Below are 11,020 nucleotides of genomic sequence, written 5' to 3' on the forward strand. Positions count from 1 at the left end.
CTTACTTGATAGAGCAATTGCCCATGAGTGGCAGAGATCCTGGGCTTGAGTCTCCCAGTTTTAATAGCTCAGAAAATTTCAAATCGGCGCACACTCCGCAGCAGAGTGAAAATTCAATTTTATATCATAATTAATGTTTTAGTTTATTCTTCATGTAACTGGATTGGGAGTACATGGCTCCTTATGGGGCGTTACGTATGGTGCTGCACGTCGACACAGAGGAAGAAAGATAGAGGCTTTTGAGATGAGGATGTCGCGGAGGATGGAAAATGGTTCAAACGGCTCTGAGCACTATGGGACTTAACTTCTGAGGTCATCAGTCCCGTAGAACTTAGAACTACGTAAACCTAACTTAACCTAAGAACATCACATACATCCATGCCCGAGGCAGGATTCGAACCTGCGACCGTAGCGGTCGCGCGGTTCCAGACTGTAGCGCCTAGAACCGCTCGGCCACCCCGGCCGGCGAAGGATGGAAAAAATAAGTCTGGTGGACAGAGTGGAAAATGAACAGATTCTGAGTAGAATTGGAGAGTAGTGACAACTATGTAATGAATGTGATAAAAAGGAGGAAAAGAAATAAGATAGGAAATATATTAACTAAGAAGGAGTGGCTTATAAAATGTCTTAGAAGCGTTCATGGGAAGGTAGATGAGGAAGAAATATTTCAAATTCTGGGTGATGTGCTGAATGATAGCTCATACCGCAGCATTAAGAAGAATGCGATGAACTGTATGAAATAGAGACACAACGGTTCTGCAAACATAGCAGAATGCTGTTGATAATGGGTACATAATTTTCAGAGTGTTGTGTACCATTTGCTGCAGTAATGTTAACTTGCTCCTCATTAATGAGATGCAGTTTGAACAACACTTCTTCACCAAGTGCGAGAGGTGGTCATAAGATTCTGATTATCACTTCGAAAAAATCATGCTTCGACGATAAAACCTGGTGGACGTATTATCCTTTTTTACATATTCATCATTCAGAGCGGCACGTATGTTCCACGATGGATGACTTGGCGGAGACCTTTGTTGTAAAAGTCTGAGTTATGCCTATTAAGGAAACGTTCCAGCTCGGGATCCAACCCGTTGTCATTCCAACAAAGCCCACGGCGCAATGGTTTATTTATATGTCAATAGCGGCAAACGTCGTTGCGTTTCATGCTAGGCGAATCAGGGGCGAGACGATATTTGATAGTTCAAATAAACAGCATGAGTGACTGTGTTCCATTGCAGAACGGGCTGGTGCATTGTCTCGGAGCAAAAACACGCCTCGACAGCGTCCCACGACCTGGTTAGGAGATTTCGGTAGATTGCTGTTGTGGCGTTTTACCCCTAACAAGCATAAATGAGATATTGCAAGCCATTTGGCGCGTCTCTTTTCATAATTATTCATACTTCATAATTATTCATACTTCATAAATATTCAGTTGCATAATTGGATCAGAAAGTAGTAGGTAACATGGACACGGATATGAGGTTAACTATTGGAAAGGTTTACTTCCATTGAAGTGGGTGACCAAACCGATTTTCATTTTTTCAGTTAACACTCCAAATAACTTGGTGCTGGTAACGTTTACTTCTGAATCAGGAAGCGAACCATGAGCTTCATGGGCACTAGGGACGGGCTAATAGTAAGCCTCTGGTCCGCTTGGCAGAAGTGACGTCCTCAGTGTCTCTGAGAATAAAGGCCCAGAGAGCAGTCCAGTAACTGCGGCTGTGCTAGGGGCTGTAGATTGTGAGTCGGGGCCACGAAACACCTGGAGAATGAAGTGGTAGGCTGTCTGAAGTTTGGCGTCTATAGTGTGCCGAATTCGGCCGGCCGGTGTGGCCGAGCGGTTCTAGGCGCTACAGTCTGGAACCGCGCGACCGCTACGATCGCAGGTTCGAATACTACCTCGGGCATGGGTGTGTGTGATGTCCTTAGGTTAGTTAGGTTTAAGTAGTTCTTAGTTCTAGGGGACTGATGACCTCAGAAGTTAAGTCCCATAGTGCTCATAGCCATTTGTGTCGGATTCGCTCCTGTGATAAGGTCTGCCGACTGTGGATATTCCTCTGAAAACGGCCAACACAGAGTAAGATTGCGGGAAGCGCCGAGAGTGTGAGGAACTAGCCTCTCACCCAGTTTTTCTGATTTCTCGTGGACTCTGTAGCGAGGCTAGCTATTTAACATAAGGCCCAGATTGGTCAACGGCTCTGAGACGTGAAATGAATGTTGGAGATCTGTTTCACAGATGACTGGGTCTCGCGACTCTTTGGAAGGAAAATTATGGCAAGGCAGCTTTGAACAAAGGAGAACAGGCGAGTCGATTCTGGGGTGTTAGGAAGTGAACATCTTCATGAGGAAAGCAACTAGGCAGATCATGTATGTCTTTGTCATGTGCAGCACTGGGTCCTCTTCAGTCAGCAATCGTTAGTAGCAGATCATCACAAGTGCTGTACTGGTTCGTAGCCTGTCGTCTCGACACCTCTCAACTCACATGGCATCACAAATCATGGTGAGCGTGAACGCAGCATCGGGATGTTAAGAGATCGGATATTAGAATCTCATCAATAATTAGGATATGTATTTGCAGTCCATCAGCGGACACTTATATTCATCGCTCATTTCTGACTTTATATAACAAATGATTAACGATTGTAGGCAATTAATAGACGGAATAACCATTCGGTACTATGTTAGAACACACGTGCATCTAATTCGATCCTCCTCCTGTAACTTTGCCATGCATTAGCTTCTAACAGAGGTAGCAAAGTAATGCGACACCGATATGCACATATACAGATGCCGATAGCATAACGCACATGAGGTATAAAAGGGCAGTGCGTTGGTCGAGCTGTTATTTGTATTCAGGTGATTCATGCACGGCAGGAATTAACAGACTTTGAACGCGGAATGGTAGTTGGGGCTAGACACATGGGAAAATTCAATATTCCGAGATCCACAGTGTCAAGAGTGTGTTGTGAATACCAAATCTCAGATATTATCTCTCATAAAGGACAACGCAGTGGCCGACGACCTTCACTTAACAACCGAGAGCAGCGGCGTTTGCTTAGAGTTGTCAGTGCTAACAGACAAGCAACACTGCGTGGAATAACCGCAGAATTCAATGTGGGACGTGCGGCGAACGTATCCATTAGGACAACGTGGCTAATTTCGGCGTAAATGCGCTATGGCAGCAGACGACCGATGCGAGTGTTTTGGCTAACAGCATGACCTCGCCTCCATCGCCTATTCTGTGTTCAGGACTGGATCAGTTGGACCCTAGACGGCTGGAAAACAGTGGCCTGATCAAATGAGTTCCGATTTCTGTAGATAAGAGCTGAAGGTGGGTTACGAATGTGGCGTAGCTGTCAGCAACGCACTGTGCAAGCTGGAAGTGACATCACCTACCTTACAGTTCACATGAACTTCTGAGTTGTGGTCTTTTGTTTTGCTTGTGTCGACATCTTGCCGTTTGAGGCGTCACCGAGTCTGAGGTGACGTCACAGGGCACCACTCTTTTGCACCATTACAGAGGAAGGTTGTAGGCATCTTTGAACCAAATTTCGAACTTATGCCTATGAATCAAAGACAATTATCAGTCTTGAAAAAGTGATTCTTTAAATTTATCATGCAGTATATTTATACTTTGTCATTAATTAAGATTTCGCAAGTTTGTTTTTATGGTAATAAACGAATTAGTCAAAAGTTGCGTCTGATTTTTACTTCATTAGTGAATAATTCTCTTATCAAATGCAATAAATTCAATAGTAAAATGGTGTAAAATGAGCAGACTACCTCGGCACGCTCCTTGGCCAACTCACATTCCCACGTAGCGCCACCTACCCATAGTCCCCGTCCATGTCCTCCACGCTTTCTGATTTCAGATTCCGCTGGAGTTCGAATGTATATGTGCACCTTCACTGAAGGTTGTGAATTCATTGCCCATTGAGGGGAATCGATTACATGGATGTTTGATAACTTTGTTTTTCTAGGTGATAATTGACACTTTGTGATGATCCCCTATACAATGTGAAAAGTTCTCGGCTTGTGACAGAGATGACTTTTGTACTGCCCTTCGTAGCCACACTTAAGTCGAAATCTGAAAGCAAGGTCATCAATGAAATACAACAGTTAGTACTGAAAGCATGTTTACCGTGAGCACAAGCGTACAACCAGAACAGAACTGACTCCTGTATGGAGAGTGCAACTATTTGTACAAAATTCAAATCTTCCGAGCCAACGGCCTTGCTGCAGTGGTAACACCGGTTCCCGTCAGATCACCGAAGTTAAGCGCTGTCAGGCTGGGCTAGCACTTGGATGGGTGACCATCCGGTCTGCCGAGCGCTGTTGGCAAGCGGGGTGCACTCAGCCCTTGTGAGGCAAACTGGGGAGCTACTTGATTGAGAAGTATCGGCTCTGATCTCATAAACTGACATACGGCCGGGAGAGCGGTGTGCTGTCCACATGCTCCTCGATATCCGCATCCAGTGACGCCTATGGGCCGGGGATGACACGGCGGCCGGTCGGTACTGTTGGGCCTTCATGGCCTGTTCGGGAGGAGGAAATATTCCGAGATGCAGGTATTTATGCAGACATACAATATTCCAGAATGTACAAACATAAGATATTTCAAGAACCTTCCAGAAGTGATAAGCTAAATAACAAATAATATCTGGAGATCGTATTTGAACTGGTGATCCACAGCATGCCAGCCTTTGATGTTGACCTCTGCAATACATTGCATCCTCCAGATCTCCCGGGATTCTTCCCTGTACTGAAGAAACAGCGACACTCTGATTTAGAAATTCTTATTGGGGCCGACTACAGCAGCCTTGATCTAGATCTATTATGGCAGTACTGACAGATCTTCACGTTCTGATCGTGATGTCACACCCTCTTCACAATGACAAGTATCAAAGGTAATCTTTCCCACTGAAGCTTCACTACTGTCGAGCAGGTCTCCAGTTTCCTTGAACCTCCCATCGTCAATCTGCGCTTCTGACCTGTAGTACAGCTTCATACAGAGCACATTGACGATGTCTCCGCATTTTTGTCCTCCCGATAAAGGCGTCCAGTCCTCGACTTCGTATATGATGTTCAAAAAGGCATGAGTGAGGTGTCGCAGTGGTTAGCATGTTGGACTCGCATTCGGGAGGATGGCGGTTGAAATCTGTGTCCTGCTATCCAGATTTAGGTTTTCCATGATTTCCCTGAATTGCAATAGGCAAATGCCATATGGTTTCTTTGAAAAAGGATGCTGATTTCCTTCCCCATCATCAAAACAGTCCAAGCTTGCGCTCCGTTACTAACGACCCTGATGTCGATTGACATTAAACACTAATCTTCTTCCTTCCTTCCTTCCTTCTTCCAAAAAGCAATGACGATACTATACGGTCCAAAGTAGAGCTTTATTAACTTTTCAGATAGTCCCACGTTCTGAGCGGGTGTAAAAATCCGTACCAATTCTCCTGGGCTGTATCTCACAGGCCAGGACTGGGCTCTATTGCCCTCTTAATCTTTCTCCTGAACGTACGGGGTACATAAGCGAGCAAACGTCCTTGCCTCTTCAGCCCTGGTGATGAGGTGTTTCAACTCGTCATCATGAATGTCGCCCAGTTGAAACTAGAACAGTGTATCCGTTGTAGCTTAGGCCCCACAGACATGGAACAGAAATAATAGTGTGAATTCTGCAGTATCTTGCTTCGCTGTGTTGTGTACGAATTTCATGACAGGGAGTGTTGTATCCCAATCTCGCTATTCGACATTGATGTAAATCAAACATCAACATACATCAAGGGCACATCTGCCAATGTGTTATTAAAGTGTTCTGTGGGCCAATCATCTGTGGACGGTAGGCAACAATCATCCTGCGGGTGATATCGCAGTGTGAAATTACCTCTACTTCTAGTCTCGACTGAAAATGTTTCCACGACCAGAGAACATAACACATGGGGCTCTTTGCTTCAAAACGATATCTTCTACAAGGAACTTCGCAATTGCCGGAGCTTTGGCAGTCAGAATAGCTTTGGTGACAGTACCCCAGGTGAGGTAGTCAGTGAGAACTATCAATTAACAGTTCAGGAACCTTCCCTGGATTTGATTCCAGTTCAGCTGCAGATAGTATTTGTACGAGATACCCCGGAGCTAACTGTGTCATGTGGTTCCATCATTTGAATTCCTTATACTGGCTCACATAGTGTCTAATAGAAGAGTATGTGTCATAGCCAGTGATACATTTATCTGATTCTGTGTAGAGTTTTCACAAATCAAAGGTGACCAGGTACAAATGTCGTGGAAATACTTTAGGGTAACTGGCCACCGATAAGCTGGACTTACAAGCATATTGAACCACATAATGTTCTGTTTGTTAGTTGCAATTCTTCTTTCGTCAGTTCCTCCTTCCTCGAAGCTTCAGCGATGCTGGATATTCCTTCTGTTCAGCAGCAATGGTATTTAATGCAGCGATGACTAAAATTACACCACCCTGCTGTGTCCTGCCAAAAGATTCCCTGAAAACAGTTGATGCCCTTGTGTCTACACCCACTTTCGTATACCACTGTGATGTCATACCATTGACCTTTCAGTGCCCATCTTGTCAGTCGACCAAAAGTATCGTTTGGGCTAGTCAGCCAGCATAGAAAATGGTGGCCCATCAAAATGGTGAACGGTGGCTGGAACTTGTCGATGTCCCAAACAACTGCAAGGTACAATTTCCTGGTTGTCGAGTAGCTCATCTCGGATTTTGGGAGTACTCTGGAAGCATAAGCTATTACCTTTCGAGCATCTTCATGTACTTACACTAGAAATGCACCTACTCCAAAACTGCTAGCATCAGTGTAAAGGTATTTTTTGATATTTTCATCGCACAATGCTAGGACTGAAGAAAATGTTAGCGCCTCCTTATGGACAAGGGGAGATCTGTCTTTCACATCACTTAGTGATGTTGCCCCATACCACTTCGTCAGGGAAGTTTTAGAGATTTTCTGAGTTAGTTTGTCAGGGTCTGATTTTGTGGTGAGTAAGCCATGCTGCCTTCAAATACAATTGGGATGAAACATTTGGATTGGGATTTTGGTTTGTCCTTTTGTTTCACAATACAGGTAATCCCTGCAGTAATTAAATTCTCTTGTCCAGGGACTTACGTAGCTAAATTCTGCAATTGTCAGTTTTATTGATTTTAACTTAGGTTTTGCAAGGACAGCTTAATTTCACTATCCACCAACGTTAAGATTTTTCCAGTGTGCTCTACAGAATTTTTTGAGCAGAAAAAATGGCCACAAGCTAGGTTTGATGGCAACCGCTTGCAACTCCTAGGAATTATTAGGATTTTCTGTGAGGCGATGAACTTATTTTCTAGTGTCTCTCTTTTCCACTTGTAGTGTGCGTTTGAGTTTTAGTGCGTTGACAGGAACACCTGTGTCCTATCTCTCTGATGACGCCATTCTTTGCTGAGAGAACTATGTGAAGAGAGATTGTCAGCCCCCCCACTCCAAGGAACTACACTACTGGCCATTAAAATTGCTACACCACGAAGATGACGTGCTACAGACGCGAAATTTAACCGACAGGAAGAAGATGCTGTGATATGCAAATGATTAGCTTTTCAGAGGATTCACACAAGATTGGACGCCGGTGGTGACACCTACAACGTGCTGACATGAGTAAAGTTTGCAACCGATTTCTCATACACAAACAGCAGTTGACCGGCATTGCCTGGTGAAACGTTGTTGTGATGCCTCGTGTAAGGAGGAGAAATGCGTACCATCACGTTTCCGGCTTTGATAAAGGTCGGATTGTAGCCTATCGCGATTGCGGTTTATCGTATCGCGACATTGATGCTCGCGTTCGTCGAGATCCAATGACTGTTAGCAGAAGAATATGGAATCGGTTGGTTCAGGAGGGTAATACGGAACGCCGTGCTGGATCCCAACAGCCTCGTATCACTAGCAGTCGAGATGACAGGCATCTTATCTGCATGGCTGTAACGTCTCGATCCCTGAGTCAACAGATGGGGACGTTTGCAAGACAACAACCGTCTGCACTAACAGTTCGACGACGTTTGCAGCAGCATGGTCTATCAGCTCGGAGACCATGGCTGCGGTTACCCTTGAAGGTGCATCACAGACAGGAGCGCCTGCGATGGTGTACTAAACGACGAACCTGGGTGCACGAATGGCAAAACGTCATTTTTTCCGATGAATCTAGGTTCTGTTTACAACATCATGATGGTCGCTTCCGTGTTTGGCGACATCGCGGTGAACGCACATTGGAAGCGTGTCTTCTTCATCGCCATACTGGCGTATCACCCGGCGTGATGGTACGGGGTGCTGCCATTGGTTACACGTCTCGGTCACCTCTTGTTCGTATTGACGGCACTTTGAACAGTGGACGTTATATTTCAGATGTGTTACGACCCGTAGCACTACCCTTCATTCGATCCCTGCGAAACCCTACATTTCAGCATGATAAAGCACGACCGCATGTTGCAGGTCTTGTACGGGCCTTTCTGGATACAGAAAATGTTCGCTGCTGCTCTGGCCAGCACATTCTCCAGATCTCTCACCAATTGAAAACGTCTGGTCAATGGTGGCCGAGCAACGGGCTCGCCACAAAACGCCAGTCAGTAGTCTTGATGAACTGTGGTAACGTGTTGAAGATGCATGGGCAGCTGTACCTGTACACGCTATCCAAGCTCTGTTTGACTCAATGCTCAGGCGTATCAAGGCCGTAATTACGGCCAAAGGTGGTTGTTCTGGGTACTGATTTCTCAGGATCTATGCACCCAAATTACTTGAAAATGTAATCACATGTCAGTTCGAGTATAATATATTTGTCCAATGAATAGCTGTTTATCATCTGCGTTTCTTCTTGGTGTAGCAATTTTAATGGCCAGTAGTGTATTTACCAAGACAACTTTGTTAAGTTTAAGAATTGCTAAGATCGAGGATAATAAATGTTCTTTTTCATAGAATGTAGTTCGTTAGTCTTTTTCGCCACTCACATTTCACCATTCTCTTCTACCTGCCGTGATTATTGACAATAGCTGTCCTGTTTGAAAAATATGTTTTTAAATGATTAATGGATTTCACTCCCTGATCAGCCATGCTGAAGTCGCTTAGTCAGTGCAGTATCGCACTCAGTACCTGTGTTATTCGTAAATACGATGCAATGTTCCTTCGGACATTCATGCATCTCCAAAGAAATATGCACTGCTGCGACTGCAACCATTATGAAATAAATGAAACGTGTTTGCAGTTGCGAATATGGACAACCATCAGCTGTGTAATTGAATGACGATGATGAACATTTATGGCGGACCAAGACTCGAACCTGGATTTCCCGCTTATGGCGAGTGGGCGCCTTTCCATTAGGCTATCTGAACCTGTTTCACGGCCAGACCCAAAATTCCATACGTCGTCAATCAAGTGCCTACAGCCTGCACTTGTATTTATTCGCCAACACAGGGAAAGCGATTTCCTATTAGAATATCTTTCCTGTATGGAAATCTTCACAATGAACGTACGAGTGCAGGTTTTAGACGCATGGTTAACGACATGTGGAAACTTGGGTCTGGCCATGAAATGTGTTCGGATAACATAATGGTAAGGGGGAATGATAAGCGGGAAATGTGGGTTCAAGTCTCGGTCTGGCACAAATTTCTATTATACAACTGATGGTTGTTTTACTTAGATTCCGTTGCGCTTTACTGATGAAACATTGTACCAAATTCCTTTAAAGTCACTAAATGACTTCAGACGACACTGCACTCAGTGGAACTTGCAAACAGAGAGGAATTGACACCTCATGGTAAAAAAAGTGGGTTCATAACGTCCAAGGTATACGGCGGAAAATGTACCCCGTATTTTAATAAAATCCGAATTCAGTATAAGACAATAATCAGACGATAGATAGCATCAATGCGTAAAGTAAATATGATAAAAAGAACAATGGGCATCTTCTACCGTTGACTGGACGTACTTCCTTTTTGTGACTTCCAGCATAATTACATTCGAATGACTGAACATAGTCTTTTCTTTAGCTGACGTTGATAAGCATCAGCAGAAAGCAGGCGTTGACAGATGTGAAAATTACCGAACTATCAGTTTAATAAGTCACAGCTGCAAAATACTAACGCGAATTCTTTACAGACGAATGGAAAAACTAGTAGAAGCCAACCTCGGGGAAGATCAGTTTGGATTCCGTAGAAAGCTGGCTTAAGCCAGAGATAAATTCTGCCGAAATTTTTACAAAGGTACAGACGGTGTTTAGAAAGGATAGATTGCATGCAACCGGTGGTGGAGTGTTCGTCGCTGTTAGTAGTAGTTTATCCTGTAGTGAAGTAGAAGTGGATAGTTCCTGTGAATTATTATGGGTGGAGGTTACACTAAACAACCGAACCAGGTTAATAATTGGCTCCTTTTACCGACCTCCCGACGCAGCAGCATTAGTGGCAGAACAACTGGGAGAAAATTTGGAATACATTTCACATAAATTTTCTCAGCATGTTATAGTCTTAGGTGGAGATTTCAATTTACCAGATATAGACTGGGACACTCAGATGTTTAGGACGGGTGGTAGGGACAGAGCATCGAGTGACATTATACTGAGTGCACTATCCGAAAATTACCTCGAGCAATTAAACAGAGAACCGACTCGTGGAGATAACATCTTGGACCTACTGATAACAAACAGACCCGAACTTTTCGACTCTGTATGTACAGAACAGGGAATCAGTGATCATAAGGCCGTTGCAGCATCCCTGAATATGGAAGTTAATAGGAATATAAAAAAAAGGAGGAAGGTTTATCTGTTTAGCAAGAGTAATAGAAGGCAGATTTCAGACTACCTAACAGATCAAAACGAAAATTTCTGTTCCGACACTGAGAATGTTGAGTGTTTATGGAAAAAGTTCAAGGCAATCGTAAAATGCGTTTTAGACAGGTACGTGCCGAGTAAAACTGTGAGGGACGGGAAAAACCCACCGTGGTACAACAACAAAGTTAGGAAACTACTGCGAAAGCAAAGAGAGCTC

General features: G+C 44.2%; 1 pseudogene; it reads left to right on the top strand.

The window, feature by feature from the left end:
* Window positions 1–4,223: 4,223 nt before the first annotated feature.
* LOC124556374 lies at window positions 4,224–4,341 on the top strand (annotated as a pseudogene).
* The last annotated feature ends 6,679 nt before the right edge of the window (window positions 4,342–11,020 follow it).

The sequence above is a fragment of the Schistocerca americana genome, chromosome 1 (assembly GCF_021461395.2).
Source record: "Schistocerca americana isolate TAMUIC-IGC-003095 chromosome 1, iqSchAmer2.1, whole genome shotgun sequence".
Classification (NCBI taxonomy): domain Eukaryota; kingdom Metazoa; phylum Arthropoda; class Insecta; order Orthoptera; family Acrididae; genus Schistocerca; species Schistocerca americana.